The sequence below is a fragment of the Pseudorasbora parva genome, chromosome 10, assembly GCF_024679245.1.
Source record: "Pseudorasbora parva isolate DD20220531a chromosome 10, ASM2467924v1, whole genome shotgun sequence".
NCBI lineage: Eukaryota > Metazoa > Chordata > Actinopteri > Cypriniformes > Gobionidae > Pseudorasbora > Pseudorasbora parva.
Genome location: NC_090181.1, coordinates 19,894,985 through 19,915,311, shown reverse-complemented (window position 1 = coordinate 19,915,311; position 20,327 = coordinate 19,894,985). Strand labels below are relative to the sequence as shown.

The window sequence follows — 20,327 nt, the reverse complement described above, 5'->3', positions numbered from 1 at the left end:
GAGGAGACTGATGTTCTTGTAAGAGCAGTGAAAGACAGAGAAGTTGTGTTGTATGGGGATGGGAGAAACCCACCCAAAATATTGTCGGTTAAACAGGCGATTTTTTTCCTGGTTCTTGACGGACAAACCAATTTGTCAGATGTCCTTATATACATATATGTCTTGCCACTATTGGGCAAACAGGTCTGATCCTTAATTACTACAATTAGCCTGAATAATTTGTAAGCTAGATTTATGCCTATTTTTTCACATCTTCGTGGCACATCACAATGATTTCCGTTATCTCATGTGTTGATATTTTTTTAGTGTAACAATTTATGATTTCCAAAAATAACTGTTGCATCTGTGTAGATTACATGAGCAAAGTGTATGCGCGTTGTGCACACTATACATTATGGTCAAGCATGCGCCCTTAAAATAGCATAATGAACAACGTGCTACTGACTTTAGACTAGGTTTTTTCTGGTCAGTAGCACAATTAATGGAGCAGCAAAATAGCACCAGGGATTGTTTGCGCCGGAACACGCCTCCTTTTTTGCGGCGAACCGCCCAGGGAGCGCAAGTTCATTCACTAGTTTAGCGACGTGCTTCTGTGGAAGGAAAAGCACGCTTTGCGCGGGTGCAAAATAGGAATGACACACGCGTCGGTGTACAAAGTCAATTGAGCTGGGTGCAAGATAGGGCCCATAGTCTTGAACTTAAATATTGATTAGAATAGTGATATAAAACAGATATGTTCCTAATTCTGTGTATCTAAATTTTTGTGTTGGCTAGTCCGTTTGGTAGCGTACATAGAAATTTACTTAATTTACTTCACTCTTTCACCACAATAGACAGAATTTTCCAGCTATCTGTGTTTTCACTGTTATATACGGTAGGGGGAACTATGACACATCTTCTAGTTCAGAATCTCCGGATCAAAGCACAGGTAAAGAGGAAGCAGAAACAAGTGAAGTGATAGAAGATGCAAAAATAAAACAATGCGATCATTAAACATTAAAAAGCACATAAAGCAAAACTGCCTAATGTTACCAAATGACATATCGAACACATGAAGAGGAAACGAATGTGAAAGCTTCTAGGGTGTTGACAGACGCAATCTACTCCATCTGTGTTTTGATCATCATACTGGTTCTCAGCTTTGTTTAACTTGCTCACATTTAATTGTTGATAAAAAGGATGCATGCATAATAAAAATCTTTTTTAAAATTGAAAGAGTTAAAGGTAGCCTATATTCCAAGTATAAAAAATGTTTTCCTAAAGAAACATACTACTAAAGCATTTATACTTAAAGTATGTGTATGTTATGTTTACTTAAAGAAGCTACTAAACTAGTATTTTACTGAGAGTATATATACTTCAAAGTTTACTTTCATAAAGAATAAGAAAATGTACTACAAGTATTTAAATGGTAAATTATTAGTATACATTAAGTTCCACTGTAGTAAAGGTGCAGTACAAATGAAAAATGTGGTTGTAAGCTAGTTGTGCACTTAAAGTTTACTACTGGTACACGTATAGTACACTTAAACGTTTACTTGTATACACTTAAAAGTGGGCCAATTTAGTAATGCTAATACATTGATGTATACTTACTACATAAGGTTAAAATTATACTTGTAAATAGACATTAAAATTAAACTTGTACATTTTTTAATAGCCTTTTAACTTACAAAGCATATTTGTGGTGTAAAATAAAAATTTTCACATTGTGGATGATAATTTTTCTTATCTAAGATAAAAGATTGCCTTAGGAATGTGCTATTTTGAAACAAAGGTAGTCATGTTAATTTGTAATGCAAATCAGTTCTTAGCATATTATAATTTTCCACTCGTCAGCTACAATTACCTAGCCTAGAAATCTAGACGCACCCTAGCGGCAGCAAATCTAATCTGCCGCGAGTGTTGTCTAGCAACTCTCAATACACTTCTGAGCTGTAAACGGCAAACTCTGGTCGGGCTAATCACATCGTGTATAGAGTCAGTGGGCAGGGCTTAACATAATGACGGCCGAATTGCACTTGCGTGCATCTAGTAAACACAGAAACTGGCGAACGGCGGTCTTTCGAATCAGCTTTGACCAAGACTCTGGAAGACTTGGGGTTTAGCTTTGTCTGAGAAAAGAACAAAGAATGGCACTGAAGTCATTCTTAAGAAGGGAAGATGTGTTCGCAGTTTTGCCGACCAGATACGGCAAAGTTTAATCTTTCATCTAGCTCCGCTTCACCTTCGTTGCTCTGTTTGGTTGTAGCGGTATCCTGCGTGCAGGCCGTGCAGAGGGAGTTTGAAAGACAAGCGTTTATCCCGGCCCTAGAATTGAGCCCTGTCAATGGTGAGTTTCCAGACCAAACATCTTGATGTGGGTCTGGCTTGTCAGGCTAACAATTACCTATAGCTATTAAAATTAATTTGAGATATAACCATCATGAAATCTGCAATTTACAAACATATCTTTATCTGAAGTTGATTGATTTGAATGCACCATTTGCACTGCTATTTCCTTCAGCCGTGCTTGAAAGCAATTCCTTGACTGATTGTGTTTGCAGTCATCTGAAACACGGACTGACTCGGGCAAATAAAATGACTTGGATCAGCAAGACCTTTAAGCTGTATGCTCTTCTAATAATAAAAGGCTTTCACAAAACAATTGATGTGTTTATCACTGAAACAAGAGGTAATAAGATGCACGCGTAATACAATATTTGTTCACATTTTTGTTGTTTCATAACCCAAATAGTATTTTTATTACCTGTGCATCAACTGAAGTATTTAAGAGGAACCTCTCTTTGTTTCTAATACAAACAGATGCATGTGAAATGCTTTAAAATTACAAGCCATGTGTCCTCAGTGTCGCAAGTCCATCTGAAACATGTTAAGAAAACACACCTATGACAAGTGATGAATTGTGTCAGATGTGATTTTTTTGGTTTTGGGTGTCAAGGGGGTAAGCTTCCTTTTCCATTTCTTTCTTTTAGATTTCTCTGTCTCTTTCTCTCCCACTTCAGATTCTGAGTTATGATGGTAAATGCCTCATACAAGTATCTGATTTAATTCAGGGCCAAGGGGCCACAGTTTGAGGACTCTTTTTATGTGTTTGGCATTGGGGAGACAGTGTGTTGTATGGTATTAAGTGTATAAATTGCTCCCTTGGAGAGGAGAATGCATTATGTGTTAATAACATTTCACTGGATTTCTTACCATCTGTCCTGAGGCGTCGAGTCATGTACTCCACTAGACCCCTGAAGGTGTGCTGTGGTATCTGGCACCAAGATGTTAGCAGCAGATCATTTAAGTCCTGTAAGTTGTGAGGTGGGGCCTCCATAGATCGGACTTGTTTGTTCAGCACATCCCATAGATGCTGGATTGATTGAGATCGGGAATTTGGAAGCTAAGTCAACATCTCAAACTCATTGATGTGGTCCTCTAACCATTCCTGAACCATTTTGTGCATCATCCTGCTGAAAGAGGCAACAGCCATCAGGAAAAACAGATTTTTATGTTTATTTGTTTCCCCAGTTGTTAACCATTTACCACGTCCCTTGTTATCTTGTTAAGCTAGTCTTCCCTCTGTACATACAGGTCCTTCTCAAAAAATTAGCATATTTATTAGTTCATTATTTTCCATAATGTAATAATAAAAATTAAACTTTCATATATTTTAGATTCATTGAACTCCAACTGAAATATTTCAGGTCTTTTATTGTTTTAATACTGATGATTTTGGCATGCAGCTCATGAAAATCCCAAATTCTCAAAAAATTTGCATATCATGAAAAGGTTCTCTAAACGAGCTATTAACCTAATCATCTGAATCAACTAATTAACTCTAAACACCTGCAAAAGATTCCTGAGGCTTTTAAAAACTCCCAGCCTGGTTCATTACTCAAAACCGCAATCATGGGTAAGACTGCCGACCTGACTGCTGTCAAGAAGGCCATCATTGACACCCTCAAGAGGGTAAGACACAGAAAGGAATTTCTGAACGAATAGGCTGTTCCCAGAGTGCTGTATCAAGGCACCTCAGTTGGAAGTCTGTGGGAAGGAAAAAGTGTGGCAAAAAACGCTGCACAACAAGAAGAGGTGACCGGACCCTGAGGAAGATTGTGGAGAAGGACCGATTCCAGACCTTGGGGGACCTGCAGAAGCAGTGGACTGAGTCTGGAGTAGAAACATCCAGAGCCACCGTGCACAGGCGTGTGCAGGAAATGGGCTACAGGTGCCGCATTCCCCAGGTCAAGCCACTTTGGGCTACAGAGAAGCAGCACTGGACTGTTGCTCAGTGGTCCAAAGTACATTTTTCGGATGAAAGCAAATTTTGCATGTCATCCGGAAATCAAGGTGCCAGAGTCTGGAGGAAGACTGGGCAGAAGAAAATGCCAAAATGCCTGAAGTCCAGTGTCAAGTACCCACAGTCAGTGATGGTCTGGGGTGCCATGTCAGCTGCTGGTGTTGGTCCACTGTTTTTTATCAAGGGCAGGGTCAATGCAGCTAGCTATCAGGAGATTTGAGCACTCCATGCTTCCATCTGCTGAAAAGCTTTATGGAGATGAAGATTTAGTTTTTCAGCACGACCTGGCACCTGCTCACAGTGCTAAAACCGGTAAATGGTTTACTGACCATGGTATTACTGTGCTCAATTGGCCTGCCAACTCTCCTGACCTGAACCCCATAGAGAATCTGTGGGATATTGTTAAGAGAAAGTTGAGAGACGCAAGACCCAACACTCTGGATGAGCTTGAGGCTGCTATCGAAGCATCCTGGTCCTCCATAACACCTCAGCAGTGCCACAGGCTGATTGCCTCCATGCCACGCCGCATTGAAGCAGTCATTTCTGCAAAAGGATTCCCGACCAAGTATTGAGTGCATAATTGAACACAATTATTTGAAGGTTGACTTTTTTTGCATTAAAAACCCTTTTATTTTATTGGTCGGTTTTGTGGGCCGGTTTTGAGATAGGAATTTTGGGTTTTCATGGGCTGAATGCCAAAATCATCAGTATTAAAACAATAAAAGACCTGAAATATTTCAGTTGGTGTGCTTGTGTTTTGTTTCTCTTGTGTTTTGTCAGTTGTTGAGTTTTGTTGGGCCAGTCTGTTCTGGCTACACTATGTTTGTGTATCTTGTGGATAACTACTGTTAAATCATACTGCACATGGATAATTTTTTCTGCCTGCTTCTTTGCCTATCTCAATCGTTACTAAAACAGACAACATAAAATAAATTAAGGTTTACTAACCTAAACTCCTGTTATAACAATAATTATAAACTAACAGAATTTAAAACCAAAAACAAAAATATATAGATTTCTCTCTTAAAGTTATTTTTTTTTTCAAGAAAACCAGCATGTCCACCATTTGTTGTTATTTACAATTAGTTAAAGGAAAGCTGCGCACAATTTTTCAGTTTATCTTGATTGTTATACCTTTGTGAGTATAGTCTATAGAAAAAAAAAAAAAACCCGAAATGGATTAGTGCTTGCAACACGGAGCTGTTACAGTTACAGACAACGAGATGCATTTAGCCACTCAGCCATTGTTTAAATTTACCTAAATAGTGTTTTAGACGGCTAGCTGTAGTCTCGCGCTGAAGTCCCGTGGGAACGCAGTTGTAGCCGGAAAAAAATTAAAATAGTCCAGTTGGGAAGAGCGTTGTGTGTGTAAAGCCTGATTATTTTATTACTGAACATCTTTCTTCAAGCCTTGTGTGCCCAAATGAAAGGATAAATGAAGTTTACATTACCTCCACAGTGGTTGCACCCGTCTTCGACCACATAATGGCATTTTCTTTCACCGGCCCCACTGTATTGTGTCTGTGTAAGTTAGTCAAGTGTTCGCTGCAAATTTTCACAATCTAAGTTAAAGACTTGATTTTTTAAGTTGGACGTTTGATGGAGTATTTCAGTGCCAAAAATACTCCTTCCGGTTTCTCATAAGTTTCAGAAAGTGTTTTTCCGAGTATGGGTCTTCGTGTCAAATGGGATGGAATGTCCTTGTTAGGGCGGTCAACGAATATTCTAAATTTGAATATATATTTGAATAGTTTTTAAAAAACGAATTTCGAAGGTGAGAATTAATATACGAATTAAAAAAATATATAAATAAAAAGTGGAAAAAAACCCCAGCTGCGGTAGTAGAGGCGTGGCTGTCTGCTTTGCGAGTGAGTGCGTGCCTGAGGGTTCAGGGACAGGTCCAAGGAGTCGCACTGTCACCGCTGAAAGTTGACGCGTCTTGCAGGGAAGATGGCAGAAAGTGCAGAGCCCAACTCGACCGCAGCAGAGAAAGAGATTTTAACTTCATAATCTAAAAAGCCATGTCTGGAAGTACGTTGGATTTTGGTTTGTAGGAGGTAAAATTGTTGAGCCGCGAGATAAAGTTATATGCAAGCTATGTAAGATACAGTTAGCATACCATGCCTCATTTTATTTAACGTTAAACAGAAACATTACAAAAATGTAGGCTACTGTACTGACTGAAGAGATATTGCATAAATAAAGGATAAATGCACTGCTTCCACTGGTGTGATTATTTACCATGTCAAGGAAAAAGCTCTATGTTTAGCACAGCACTGCTTGTTTGGAGCGCTCAATATGCTGTAAAACTTTTAATTTTTAATTTTTAAACAATTAATATTAATAATATTTGTTTCAATCACTGAATGAAGCCTGCTATATTTGGGAAAAGAGTTGACCTTAAATTGCTTGCACAAAACTCTTGATCAGCACTCAAAGTTTGTTCATTTAAACCGTTATCCGCTGTGAGGGCGAGAGAGAGAGGTCTGCGCTCTGCGGTCTTGGCCATTAGTTAATATTATATATAATAATAATTATATAATTTATAATAACAATCTACTTGTTTTTGTGTAAGTAATACGTTGTCAAATATGTATAAACTTAAATAAACAAACTATACAAGTAGTTAATGTCTCTTTGTATTCATTTGTCCTGTTATTGACGTAATGCAATAACATTGACAAAATGCACGCCCAGATGTTGGAATAGTTCGAATATTCGTGTTTGTTTTAGAGGGAATATTCGAACGTCATTTTTGAGCAATGTTGACAGCCCTAGTCCTTGTACGGGGTCTTCTCCCAGAAGGACATGCACGCGACTAGAATGAGAGAGCAAACGTTTCTAGTCACGGGACTTCACGAAACCAACAATGTCACCGAAGATATGCGTTTTTTGGTTGTCAGGGCAAGACACCCCTGCACAGCTTCGCAAAGAACCCAGCGTTAATGGGACAGTTGGATGGAGTTTGTTTTCAGTTGTGCAAGTGCTTTTGTTTGTTCCCTGCATTACTGCGACGATGGTTTATAAACAAGGACCAGTTTAACTCCGGATTTGCAGCTCATCTAATGCTGAAAGATGGAGCAGTCCTAGCGTTTAATGTTCACGGTCGTGTGTTGGAAGCAGGCGGTGAGTAAAACTTCTTCAAATGTCTTTGCATTTTTAGCTATCGACTCGTTCATTCAAATGCCCTACTATTCCATCGCATTTTAAACACACACTAGTCTGACATGCAAAACGGTTCCGCTTGCTACTGTTAACATTAAATCGCATACAATAGTCCATACACCAAATTATGCCCTCATAAATCACGAGTAAACACGTGTTTCAAAACTCACGGATGACAAGCCGCTAAGCAAGTATACAGGACATTACAGTACCATTGAGACGTCCTGCTGTTATCGTTGTTGCTGCTCCTTCCGTTCCCCGCCCGTCTCCTGTTCAATTTCAGCCTCTAGATCTGATTCTTGATCATATACGTGTATGGCTAAATCTGATTGATTTCAATGGGGGTTTTTTTCACGTGCAAGGATGTCACAGATTTCAGACGGTCTCAACTCAAAAGCTGCGTGCGATCGTGATTCTTCCAGCCGCTCAGTTTTCCCCCCCAGAAAGACTCAATACAGCCTATCTTTCTTTTCTGAGATATGAAGGATGCAATACTACTCTATAGGCACTCAAGATTGACGTGAGATTGACTGAAACTGAGTCCCCACCAGATTTTATTGCAATAATCATTTCACATGTCTTGCAAATTACCTTGCTCACTACCTTGCTCTGTGACACATCCTCTCTCCAGAATCCAAATTACTCCCAAATGACTGATGTTGAATTTCTCTTTGGCACCATATAATTTTGATTCTGACCTGCATCCATATTTTATGTTCTTTCGCTTATTCTTTTCTCTCCTGCTCAGTTTCGTCGTAATTCGCGCGGTGCGCAGAGTGACCTCTGATTGGTTAACATCTTAAACATGCGCACAAAAACATTGCAATATTCTGAATTAACATATAAATAAATTATTAAATTAAATTGCAGAAAAGTTATGCATTTTAGAAATTTTGCGATTGTGATTAATTAAACAGCCCTAGTAGAAATCGAGAGTCATCAGAGCAGACAACATTTTTCCAATCTTCTATTGTCCAGTCTCGGTGAGTCTGTGTGAATTGTAGCCTCAGTTTCCTGTTCCTAGCTGACAGGAGTGGCAGCGGTAAATGGACTCCACTTACATAACGCTTTCAACAGACCCTATGGCCATCCAAAGCAATTTATATTTTGCCTTACAAAAGTCACCCTTTCATACACCAAATACGATGTCAGCCACGTAAAGCACCATCCAGCTCATCAGGAGAAGCTGGGGTTTTAGGTGTCTTGCTTATATGGACACCTCGTCACTTGGTCAGGTGGAACTGGGGATTGAACCACCAACCTTTCGTTTTATAGGCAACCATGAACCACACTGTAAAAAATTATTTAAAAAAAAAGTTACCTGGTTGCCTTAAAATTTTGAGTTCATTGAAATTAAAATTTTGAGTTAATACAATGAACATTTTTGGATATTCGACAACCTTTATTAAAATATTATTAAAAGATTTTGTAAGCATATTGGGAAATTGTGTGTGTTTTATTTCTGATGACGCAGTGAAACATGCCAAATAGTGCTATTTTCATGATTTATCACATTTTTTATGTGGTTCAGATACCAAAATATTTTGAGTTTCTGTTTATTGAACAAATTTCCTTCATTGTATCAACTCAAATTTTTAAGTTCAATAAACACAACATTTTTAAGGCAACCAGGTTACTTACTTTTTTTAAGTTAAACCAACAAAAATCAACAATTTTTTTTTACAGTGCACTGAGCCACTGCCACCCTCGAGCAGTGTGTCATGGTTCAATGTGTTGTGCGTTCAGAGGTGCTCTCTGCAAACCTTGGTTTTAATGAGTGGTTATTTGAGTTACTGTTGCCTTTCTATCAGCTGAACCAATCAGCTGAAACATTTCTCACTTGAATGCTATGTTAAGTAGACCTATTGTAGCTGCAAAATTTAAAACAATGTTTATTTAATGTGTATCGTTGTTATATTTGTCCTATTGTCAACTGTGCATCTTTTAAAATAAAATTAAATAACTATTATTATATAAAAGTATTCAATTACTCATATCGTGAAATAAGATTTTGGACATATCACCCACCCCTATCCCTACCTGTTCAGAACTATGAAATGTCAGCAACTGTGATTGATAACATGATTGATAAAGGGATTGTTCACTCATCTCTGTCAGGCTGGTCACACTGTGGCATCAAATTATGATTATTACTTTTAATAAAGGGCTGGGAATTCAAAAAAAAAAAAAAATGTCTCTAATTGAAAATTGTCTAGTGACTGATCACATCAAATTTTTTCAGTTGTCCGAATTCAAATTCTGTGAATTGATGTAATTTAATTCAAAGAAATTATATTCAGCTAACTGAAAAATTTAGATGTGATCAGTCACTAGACAATTTTCAAATGGAGACCTGAATTTTGCAGTGCAGAGGACAAACACACTGGTCATAATTGGTATCTTGACAACATACTACATATATATATATATATATATATATATATATATATATATATATATATATATATATATATATATATATATATATATATATATATATATATATATATATATATATATATATATATATATACCACACACAATCTCTGCAGATTTATACATATTTTTTGACATACAACCACATACATTTTGCATTTCCCCCTCTACAATCAGGAAATGTGAAAAGTATGCAGATTTGTTTGAGCCTGCAAGCCAAGACTGTGACTTGAAGACCCATTTAAAACAGCATCTTGAACATAAATCTTCAGAATCGCAGAATGATAACGTCACATCTCTCTTCTCATCTAGACTAGCCTCAATACAACACTCAATACAATTCAAATGATGTTTTGTCAAACAATATTGGCACAGAAACCCCCTGTGGTCAGCACTAATCCAGGCAGTGATGCAATAAAGTCATGGAAAATCCTCTGCAGGTCCATCCGGCCGTGTGGAACTGTATTGATCAGAGCTGCAATTAGAGAAGACTATTGAAAAATAATGATTCTCTTCTATACTTCTGCATAGATATTGCTCTGAGAGGCTCTTTCGACCGCTTCACGATGTATGCCAGGCAATTAATGGCGTCTTCTATTTCTCATTATAGTGAGTGTCAGCATCATCTGTACCTGAGGCTCAAGGGCAGTGCAGTCTCCTGAAACACAAACACAGAGCTGCCCCGGCTTTACGATGTGTACATGATGCTGCCTCCACTATTCTGGAGGAACAAAACTGAGGAACAATTCCAGCACACACACTAAACAGCTTTGTGAGGATTACTTCACCCGACTCTACATTTTTCAGGTTTGCGAAAACCGCCTTGATGCGGTTGGAATCAGTCTGATCATTTAAATACGATACAATTCAATTTCAGTCACGCTGCAGTGCTGTGATTGGATTGAACTTGCCAGCGCTTGCACTGGGTATACCAATGATAATTACAACTGATGGGAACCGTTTGCAGTGTGTGTGTGTGTGCGTGTGTGTGTTGCTTGTAATGAGATTCTCTTCAGCCTTATCAGAGATGGTAGTTTTGGGAGACGCTGGCCCTCACCGCTCGTGTTTGTGCGTGTATGTTAATTTCTGTTTGGATGTGTTTGCATATGTCCAAACTTCCAAAGGCTGTTGAGGTAGCTCTTCTCATTCCCATCACAATCAGCCAGTCGATATCAAACAGCCTCGAGATACTGTTTTACAGATTTGATTGGGATGAGCTGCAGCAAGTGGTGTCATTTAAAGATATGGTATTGTGTCTCATCACTAGCTTAATTAGAAAATGAGTGTTACAAAGCAGTGTATCACACCGTGACTCGTCACAGTGTATCTGTGATCTATAATGGTTTTAGCATGATTTACAGTTTTTCTCAATTGTTTACACACACATTCTGGTACTTGAGACACAATGACCACAACATGTAACTCATTCACCAACCCCCTGAACCAATTCTGCTAAACTACAAGCACAGTTCCTGCTTTAAATCCAAATTGCAGTTCTAAAACACACTTTTTTCAAAACACTACACACAATTCTCTGCTTTTGGCACAATTTTAATGCAGAAAATTCTTCTGTTGTTTTGTATGTAGTGTATGTGCAACTTTGTGTTGCACATACACTACATAAACAACAGAATGAGCAGGAATGGGATGCACACTGTGTACATTGTTTTTGCAGGAAAAAATAAAATAAAATTTTACCGTGCATTTGTGTGTTCTGAGTATAAAAACAATATTCTCAAATATTTTACAACACACTTATGTTTGTACTGTCCGTAGTAAGTGTAACACTGAACCAAAAAAAGGCCTAAGTCATTATGATGAATGGAGAAGTGTTTTATATTCATCATAGTGTTTTACATTGAGCACATCCGTGTTCAGCTGGTTCTTATAAATGTCTATACATATGATGGTTTGTGTGTTTCATTTGAAAACAAAATCCCATTTTGAGAAGAAATAACATTGTTTTGAATGTAAAGTTTCATTTTGCAGGAGAATTGAGGGGTTTTGCCCATTGTGTGTTTTCTTTTGGATTTGTGTGTAGAGTTCTGAGAATATGAGGCATGGTTTCAGAAAATGTCTGTAAACAATTGAGAAAAACTGTAAAGTCAACCTAACACCAAAATTGGCCCTGTTTACTTTCTTACAGTTCCCTTTATCGAGGGAACTCGCACTGCGTCGTCGAGTGACGACACTCTGGGGAACGCCCTCGGCGTGACGTCTCGGAAGTATGAATGAAATCTGCCACCAATCTGATTGGTGCTACGTCATGACGTAGTAGGTGACGGCATACGCGGAAGCTATAAGAAGGCGCCGTCTCATACTACAGACAGTCTTTGCTCTTCAGCGAGGCGCTCTGTGTTATATTGTTCGTCTATTTACTGTTGTCTGTCACCTATATTGTAAGCAAGCATGGCAAGCGAGCAGTTTAGGAGGTGTGTGCACCCATGCCCGCGTTTTATTACGGGGTCGGACACACACCAGCTGTGTGTGCAGTGTCTCGGGGCGCAGCACGCTCAGGCAGCGCTTGAGGGTGCCGCCTGCAGCGAATGTGAGAAGCTGCCCCTCCGGGTGCTGCGCTCACGGCTGGCCGTGTTTAATGAGAGTGGCCAGGCTCACGAATCCCAGGGATCCGGTCCCGTGTCTGTTGAGGCAGCGCGGCGGCGGAGATCATGGGGCTCACAACTGGATGAGGCACTAGCGAGCAATTTGTCTCCCGAAGCGGCAGCATCCCTGAAAGCCCCAGTTCTCTGAGGCGCCTGTGGCAGGCCATCCCCTAGGAACTGTGCCCCCTCAAGGGCTAGACCCAGAGGTCCCACAGCTCGGGCCTGGGGTGAAATACCCCAGTCCCCTGCCCACCAGGGACGACGACGATTGCTTATCGAGCGGCCGGGCACGCTGGTAGTTGCCTGCACACCATGGCAGTACTGCAGGCCTACCAAGCAGAGCTCTGCAATCGGCCGCTCTATGGCTGGTTTGGTGTGCGTGGAGAGGCGCCTCTGGTTGAATCTATCGGGGATGAAGGAGAAGGAGATATCCTACCTCCTAACGCATTCCTCCGCCAGACAGGAAGTCGGGGCTTTACAGCCGGTACTTCATTGTTCCCAAGAAGGGTGGCAGCTTGCGTCCAATATTGGATCTGAGGTACTTGAACCAGTCTCTGAGGAGGTTCAGGTTCAAGATGCTCACCATTCAAGCTATAGTGACTCAGATCCAGTTCGAGGACTGGTTCGTCACGATAGATCTGAAGGACGCATATTTTCATGTCTCCATCCTCCCTGCCCACAGGAAGTTCCTGAGGTTCGCTTTCGGGGGCGAAGCGTACCAATATCGGGTCTTTCCCCTCCCATCTTCACCAAGTGCATGGATGCAGCTCTGGCCCCGATGAGGCTCCAGGGCATCCGTGTACTCAATTACATCGACGACTGGCTCATATTGGCCCAGTCGCGGGAGATGGCAATTCGGCATCGAGATGTCGTTTTGCCTCATCTCAGGTGCTTGGGGCTGAGATTGAACATGAGCAAGAGCGTGTTAAAGCCCTCCCAGTGGGAGTAGTATGGGATTCGACCACGATGCGGACAGGCATGTCTCCAGCGCGGGTCGAGACCATACGGGTGGAGGTCTCAGGCATGAAGCTAGGCCACAGCCGCACTGTGAAGCAGTTTCAGAGACTGCTAGGCCTCATGGCAGCAGCGTCCAACGTGATTCCGTTCGGCCTGCTATACATGAGGCCCCTCCAGTGGTGACTGGGACCAGGGGGTTCTCCTCGAGGGGAAAACCTTTTCGTATGATCAGGCAAATGCCTTCGTTCCCTCGTCATATGGAAAAATCCCAGGTTCCTGTCCCAAGGGCCATTGTTAGGAGCGTCATGTTGCAGGAAGATCCTTTCAACAGATGCCTCCCTCACGGGCTGGGGTGCGGTCATGGAAGGCCGGTTTATGAGAGGTCTGTGGGGGCCCCAGCATTTTTCCTGGCACATCAATTGCCTGGAAATGTTGGTGGTTTACAAGGCTCTGAGGAGCTTTCTCCCGGACCTCTTCGGCCACCATGTCCGGATACGGTCCGACAATATGTCTGTGGTATCGTATCTGAATCATCAGGGGGGTCTGAGGTCACGCCCACTATGCAGGTTGGCGCATCAGATCCTCCTGTGGTCCCAAGGGAAACTGTCGTCTCTCAGAGCGATGTACGTCCCAGGGGACCAGAACCAGGGAGCAGACGTCCTGTCGAGGCAGGGGCTGAGGCCCGGGGAGTGGCGACTCCATCCCGAGGTGGTGGAGGCCATGTGCGAGAGGTTCAGCCCAGTGGAAGTGGACCTGTTTGCTTCTCAAGAAACGACCCACTGTCCACTGTGGTTTTCCCTCAGGCATCCGGCCCCTCTGGGGCTGGATGCCATGACTCAGATGTGGCCGAGGCTACGTTTGTACGCATTTCCCCCGATCCTTCTGTTCCCGGGAGTTCTAGAGCGGGTCCGCCGGGAGGGCATCAGCCTTCTCTTAGTAGCACCCCGGTGGCCGACCCGGGTTTGGTTCTCCGACATCGTGGCACTCCTAGACGGCCTCCCTTGGCAGGGGGAATGATATTTCACCCCAGGCACGAGCTGTGGGACCTCTGGGTCTGGCCCTTGAGGGGGCACAGTTCCTAGGGGATGGCCTGCCACAGGATGTCGTAGAGACCATTCTCAGCTCTAGGGCTCCCTCTATGAGGAAACTGTATAGCCTGAAGTGGAATGTCTTTTCCAGCTGGTGTAGAGAACGGAGGGGGGACCCAGTCAACTGCACTGTGGCGTCAGTGCTGGAGTTCCTCCAGGACCGTTTCTCCGCCGGTCTGACCCCATCCACGCTAAAGGTGTATGTGGCTGCCATAGGGGCTTTCCACTCGCCTTTAGATGCGGGTCCACTGGGTAGACACCACTTGGTTGTACGGTTTCTCCGTGGGGCTCGGAGGTTGAGGCCTGCGGCTCATCCCAGAATCCCAGCCTGGGATCTGGCAGTGGTTCTCGAAGGTTTGGCCGAGGCCCCCTTCGAGCCACTAGAGTCGGCTGAGGTGAGAAACCTGACCCTCAAGGTAGCTTTTCTCCTCGCCATCACTTCTCTGAGGAGAGTGGGGGACCTCCAGGCCTTGGCGGTGATGCCACCTTGCTTGGAGTTTGCCCCAGGTGGGGTGAAAGCTATCTTGCACCCCAGGCCAGGCTACATGCCCAAAGTTCCATCTAGGATGAGGTCAGTGTTTCTTCAGGCGTTTCATCCTCCGCCTCACGCAACGGCAGAGGAATCTAGGCTGCACCTGCTCTGCCTGGTCAGGGCTCTGAGAGTTTACGTTGAGAGGTCAGCTCAATGGAGTAAAGCGGACCAGCTGTTGGTGTGTTTTGGCCCTCCCAAGAAAGGGTTGCCTGCGGCAAAGCAAACGATCAGTAACTGGATCGTCCAGGCAATAGCCACGGCTTATCGGGTGCGCAATTTGCCTTCACCCATGGTGATTCAACACTCATTCAGAGTGTTGGGTCTTGCGTGTCTCAACTCTCTCTTCACAATATCCCACAGATTCTCTATGGGGTTCAGGTCAGGAGAGTTGGCAGGCCAATTGAGCACAGTAATACCATGGTCAGTAAACCATTTACCAGTGGTTTTGGCACTGTGAGCAGGTGCCAGGTCGTGCTGAAAAAGGAAATATCCATAAAGCTTTTCAGCAGATGAAAGCATAAAGTGCTCCAAAATCTACTGATAGCTAGCTGCATTGACCATGCCCTTGATATAACACAGTGGAACCAACACCAGCTGCTGACATGGCACCCCAGACCATCACTGACTATGTGTACTTGACACTGGACTTCAGGCATTTTGGCATTTCCTTCTCCCCAGTCTTCCTCCAGACTCTGGCACCTTGATTTCCAAATGACATGCAAAATTTGCTTTTATCCGAAAAAAGTACTTTGGACCACTGAGCAACAGTCCAGTGCTGCTTCTCTGTAGCCCAAAGTGGCTTGACCTGGGGAATGCGGCACCTGTAGCCCATTTCCTGTGTATGGTGGCTCTGGATGTTTCTACTCCAGACTCCCCCAATGTCTGGAATTGGTCCTTCTCCACAATCTTCCTCAGGGTCCGGTCACCTCTTCTCGTTGGGCAGCGTTTTTTGCCACACTTTTTCCTTCCCACAGATTTCCCACTGAGGTGCCTTGATACAGCACTCTGGGAACAGCCTATTCGTTCAGAAATTCCTTTCTGTGTCTTACCCTCTCGCTTGAGGGTGTCAATGATGGCCACTGCATGAAAAAAGGTGTATCCGGACCCGTATACTCCTGTATACACTGCTGAAATTCGGAAGAATCCGGGAGTATACTGGCCGGATAGGTCAAATTCCATGGATCGGTATATATCCGTATACATCCGGAATGATACCAAATCGGATGTATGTTGTGGCCGTATACTTCCATGCTACAGCCATTTGTTGCCATGGCAAGTAATCCCATCAGGTTTTTTCAGGAGACATTTTCACACCTCTGAGCAGCTTTGCCTCACATCCCCTATTGGTCTTTCAACTCAAACTGGATTGGTTGTTCTTTTAAAACCACTCCCAAAACCCAAACTGCTATTAGAGGACAGGGCACATTGAAAACCCAGTAAAGTGATTTTATTGGTTACTTTTAAAACTTAGCCCGCCCTTGGCTTTATAGCTTAGTGATTTGATTGGTTACTTTTAAAACTTAGCCCGCCCTAGGCCTTATAGTTTAGTGATTTGATTGGTTATAGGTCAGCTATGCAGATACTGCTCATACACCATAAACCCCACCCCCCTCTCCCCCCAAAGGAAAAATACACACAAAAAACAATTTAGGAAAATATGGAATATTTATTAAGGTACATAAAACATTACCAAGAGCATTTTAAACGAGCAAAATAATAGAATGGAGAAACAAAAACAAGTGAACAAAATGTATTTAAAAGGGATGAAAATGTAAAGAACAAAAAAAAATAAAGGCATTTAAAAGGAACAAATAAACAATATAAATATAACTATATAAAATAAACATAAGTTAAAATGAAAGGGTAAAAAAGGCATGAAAAATAAAATTAACACAACATATTTAAAAGTTGGCGATATAAAGAAATAAATACACAGTGTATCTAAAAATGTAACATTATAAAATGAGACAATGCAAAAATGTAAACATTATAAAATTAGAACCAGAATGTTAAAAAAAGGTTATATAATATACATAAATGTTCCAAGTAAAAAATAAAAATAAGTAAAAAAAATAATAAAAAAAACTCCCAAAGAGCATTGTAAACATATATTATAAAATGAATGGGGGAAAAAAAGTGAGCAAATTCTATTTAAAGGACGGCGATGTAAAGAAATAAAAGAAAAAAAATGCATATAATATATGTTCTAAGTAAACAATATATATAAGTGGAAACATTTCCAAAGAGCATTGTAAAAATACATTATAATGATGCACTGATGATGTGACGTGTAGCGTGGGTCAGCCTCTAGTCTGGTTCGTAGCACTTGGCAGAGCGCAGACAACCGTGGTTCTGTTTGGTGGAGACCTCACCATCCACACTGGCCTTCCATCAACAACAGCATCATCTTTATCAGACATCTGCTCTATTGTTGCGTTCTCTCACAGGTCTCTTTCTGCGTTAGCTTGTACAACCCTGGACCTGGTCTCCAGCAACTGCAAAACATGACAGTAATTTAACCTCTAAAACACAGACTGTGTTTACATGTGCAACAATAATACAACTATGTATTCTAAGAGTAAGGTCTTAATCGCAGGAAGATGCTCACATGACAAGCAGAACTCTTCACTCCAGTTTACATGCAATTTGCATTATTCACTAATGAGTATGGTTATGTCACACTCAGATTTGATCAAAGTATTGGGTTTAATGTTTAAGTTTAATCACAATATGGACAAAATCATATCTCCTAAAGAGAAAATAAATGCTTAGCAAGTTTCTTAACTTACCCTTCACTTTGACGGTTCTTTGCCATGTTCTTCATAGTGTGTCTTTTTTTGGGCCTTTTCAGGCTGAGCCAAAGACTACTTCCTCCGTGGTGTCTCAATATGTCTTGCAACCTGCTAAATAAATCATGAATAATTGTAATACCAATAAAAGTAAGCAAAACAAAGCACACATGGTAAATGTTAATATAAAATTACTTTAAAAAAAATAATACAATCTTTAAGATTACCTTTTACACATTCAGGGTCAACATCTGTAAAAGTTGTCCTTAATTCTTCAAAGGAAAATGGTCAAAGCGAGGTTGTGTGATGACTATTCTGGGGGGAAAAGTTGCAGTTATAATTAATGAAATTCGGTTTTGGCATTTCAAATCCATATGACGTTAGAAGTAGGTTAACCTAACATTTACAGTATACAATAAGCAGTCTTACCCAGTTTGTGGATCGTATTTGTGTGGGCTGTTCTCTGAATTGGGTTTCACACAAAGGCACCTTACAGATTCCTGTAAAGTTTGAAATTAAAATGCGTTTAAACGGATTCACAATCTGCAAGAACCACAATATTTTCAAGTTTGAATAAGATGGCCATCAAAGTAACCGCTGGAGACAAAACACATAACGTTATTAGGCTAACGTTAATTGTAAGCCAACTTTGGTTTACAGGCACATTATATAACAATAACTGAACTTACCTCACGTTACGTGCCCTTTTAAATCTTTTCACAATGTTGTTAGGCTCTTCCTGTAAGTTAGTCCGTGCTGCTCATACTTTTGCTCGAGAGAATAAAGACGCTGGACAGCCTCTTAAGGAAGATCAGCCTGTTCATGCTGTGCAGATATTAAAGTAGTAAGCTGACGAGATATAGCACTCTGGCCGGAGATCAGCTGCTTCATCAAGGCATTCACAGTAACTGGGCTTGAGCTTGAGCCTGCTTGTCCTCCTCTGTTCAGTGGAGTAGAAAAACTAAGGTTCCTTTTACTCTCCATATTAAATCTGTCGAAAATGATCGATTCCAAATCTCAACCAAACACCACAAAAAAACAACAATCCGTTCTCTGTACTTCCGGAAACAATGCGGAGGTTTCAACTTTCGCGCGCTTGTAACAATACACTACTATTGGATGCGCCTCCGTCACCACCTGTATTGTGAGTGGTTGATTTCAAACCTCAAAACGCCCCCTCTTTGGCGCGTGTTGTTTGCTTGCTAATCCCCACTCAAACCACGCCCTCGGTATGACGCGTCGCAGGTGTATCTTTAATTTGGTGCAAAAATATAATGCTGGACATAATTATCTATCAACATGGAAGGACAACCACCTGTTGATAATAATACGAGAAAGAGAGCTCGGCGGTTTTGCGACCACATCGCAAATGTTTTACATGCATATTTATATCTTCACAAAAAAAAGTTTATTTTTCCACAATGGAACGATTACAGCTGAGACAAATCACAACACAGAGCTGGAAGTGAGTGCATGTGATGAACTTCATCCAGACGAAATGAGACCTGTGGACTGGGATGATGCTGGTATTCATTTGGGTAAGTTACTGAACATTTTTTTAAAATGTAAAACCAAATGACAAGTAGGCTAAAATAAGATGGCGATCATCAGCATTTGGTTTATATATTTACTGATGTCGTGCAACATTACACTGATGTCCATGATCTGCTTTGGTTAGAGTTGACACACAATAGTGATTTGGTTGTTTTCAGAATGTAGTAAGTTTGTTTTTTTTTCCAGTATAGGCATAAGTCTTGTTAATACATTGTAACTTTTATTTATTACAAATTTTGTCATAGCTGTATTTGCTGAACATTTAAATCATGATGGGCCATTCATAACAATAACTAAAGTTATTTGGATAAACTATTACGAATGGTCCATTAAAGCCCCACTTGGCTACTTTTGCTCTCGGGGTCCCCCTACAGTTTGGAAAAAATTATGTCCTCAACTACTGTCGTAAGCTGTCATCCTACAACAGGGGATGCCATCGCGCGTGCATTTGTTGACATGACAACCCTGATAGCCCTGAACTAGTCTCGTCTCATAACCCGCGGACCCCGTATGTCTATTTAATGGTCGCGGGTGCGCGGCGTGTTGTAAAAATATATACAGTGGTGCGGTGCGGGCCAAATAACTTCAAGCGTCCCGCGGGTCGGTGCGGTCGGTGCAGCACTAACAGTTCCCCTGAAAACTGCAAGAGGAGTTCTTCTGGCGTCGCGTGTGAAATGTCTTCATCCCAGGTAACGTTACAGTCAGTGGCAGATGCTTCAGCATGTCATATGAATATAATTTCATGGGTTTTGTTTTTTTTAAACGCCAAATAATCACGATGCTCACGTTTACAAGCCAGCGTCATTATAGTAGTCTATTGGTTACCATTTTACAGATACTTCAGTAAGTTCAATGTTTGAGTGGTAGCTCACCGTAACAAGCAGGACAGCATCGGTCGGGCACGCCTCCTTCAGC

The 20,327-nt window shown here is 41.5% G+C and overlaps 1 long non-coding RNA gene across 1 annotated transcript; it reads right to left on the bottom strand.

Annotated features, from left to right (window-relative positions):
- Positions 1-17,199: 17,199 nt before the first annotated feature.
- On the bottom strand, positions 17,200-18,640 carry LOC137090636 (uncharacterized). Its single transcript, XR_010907928.1, has 4 exons — positions 18,288-18,640; positions 18,086-18,173; positions 17,859-17,972; positions 17,200-17,564 (listed from the first exon to the last, which is right to left on the bottom strand). It is a non-coding gene; the product is annotated as an uncharacterized lncRNA (long non-coding RNA).
- Positions 18,641-20,327: the final 1,687 nt, after the last annotated feature.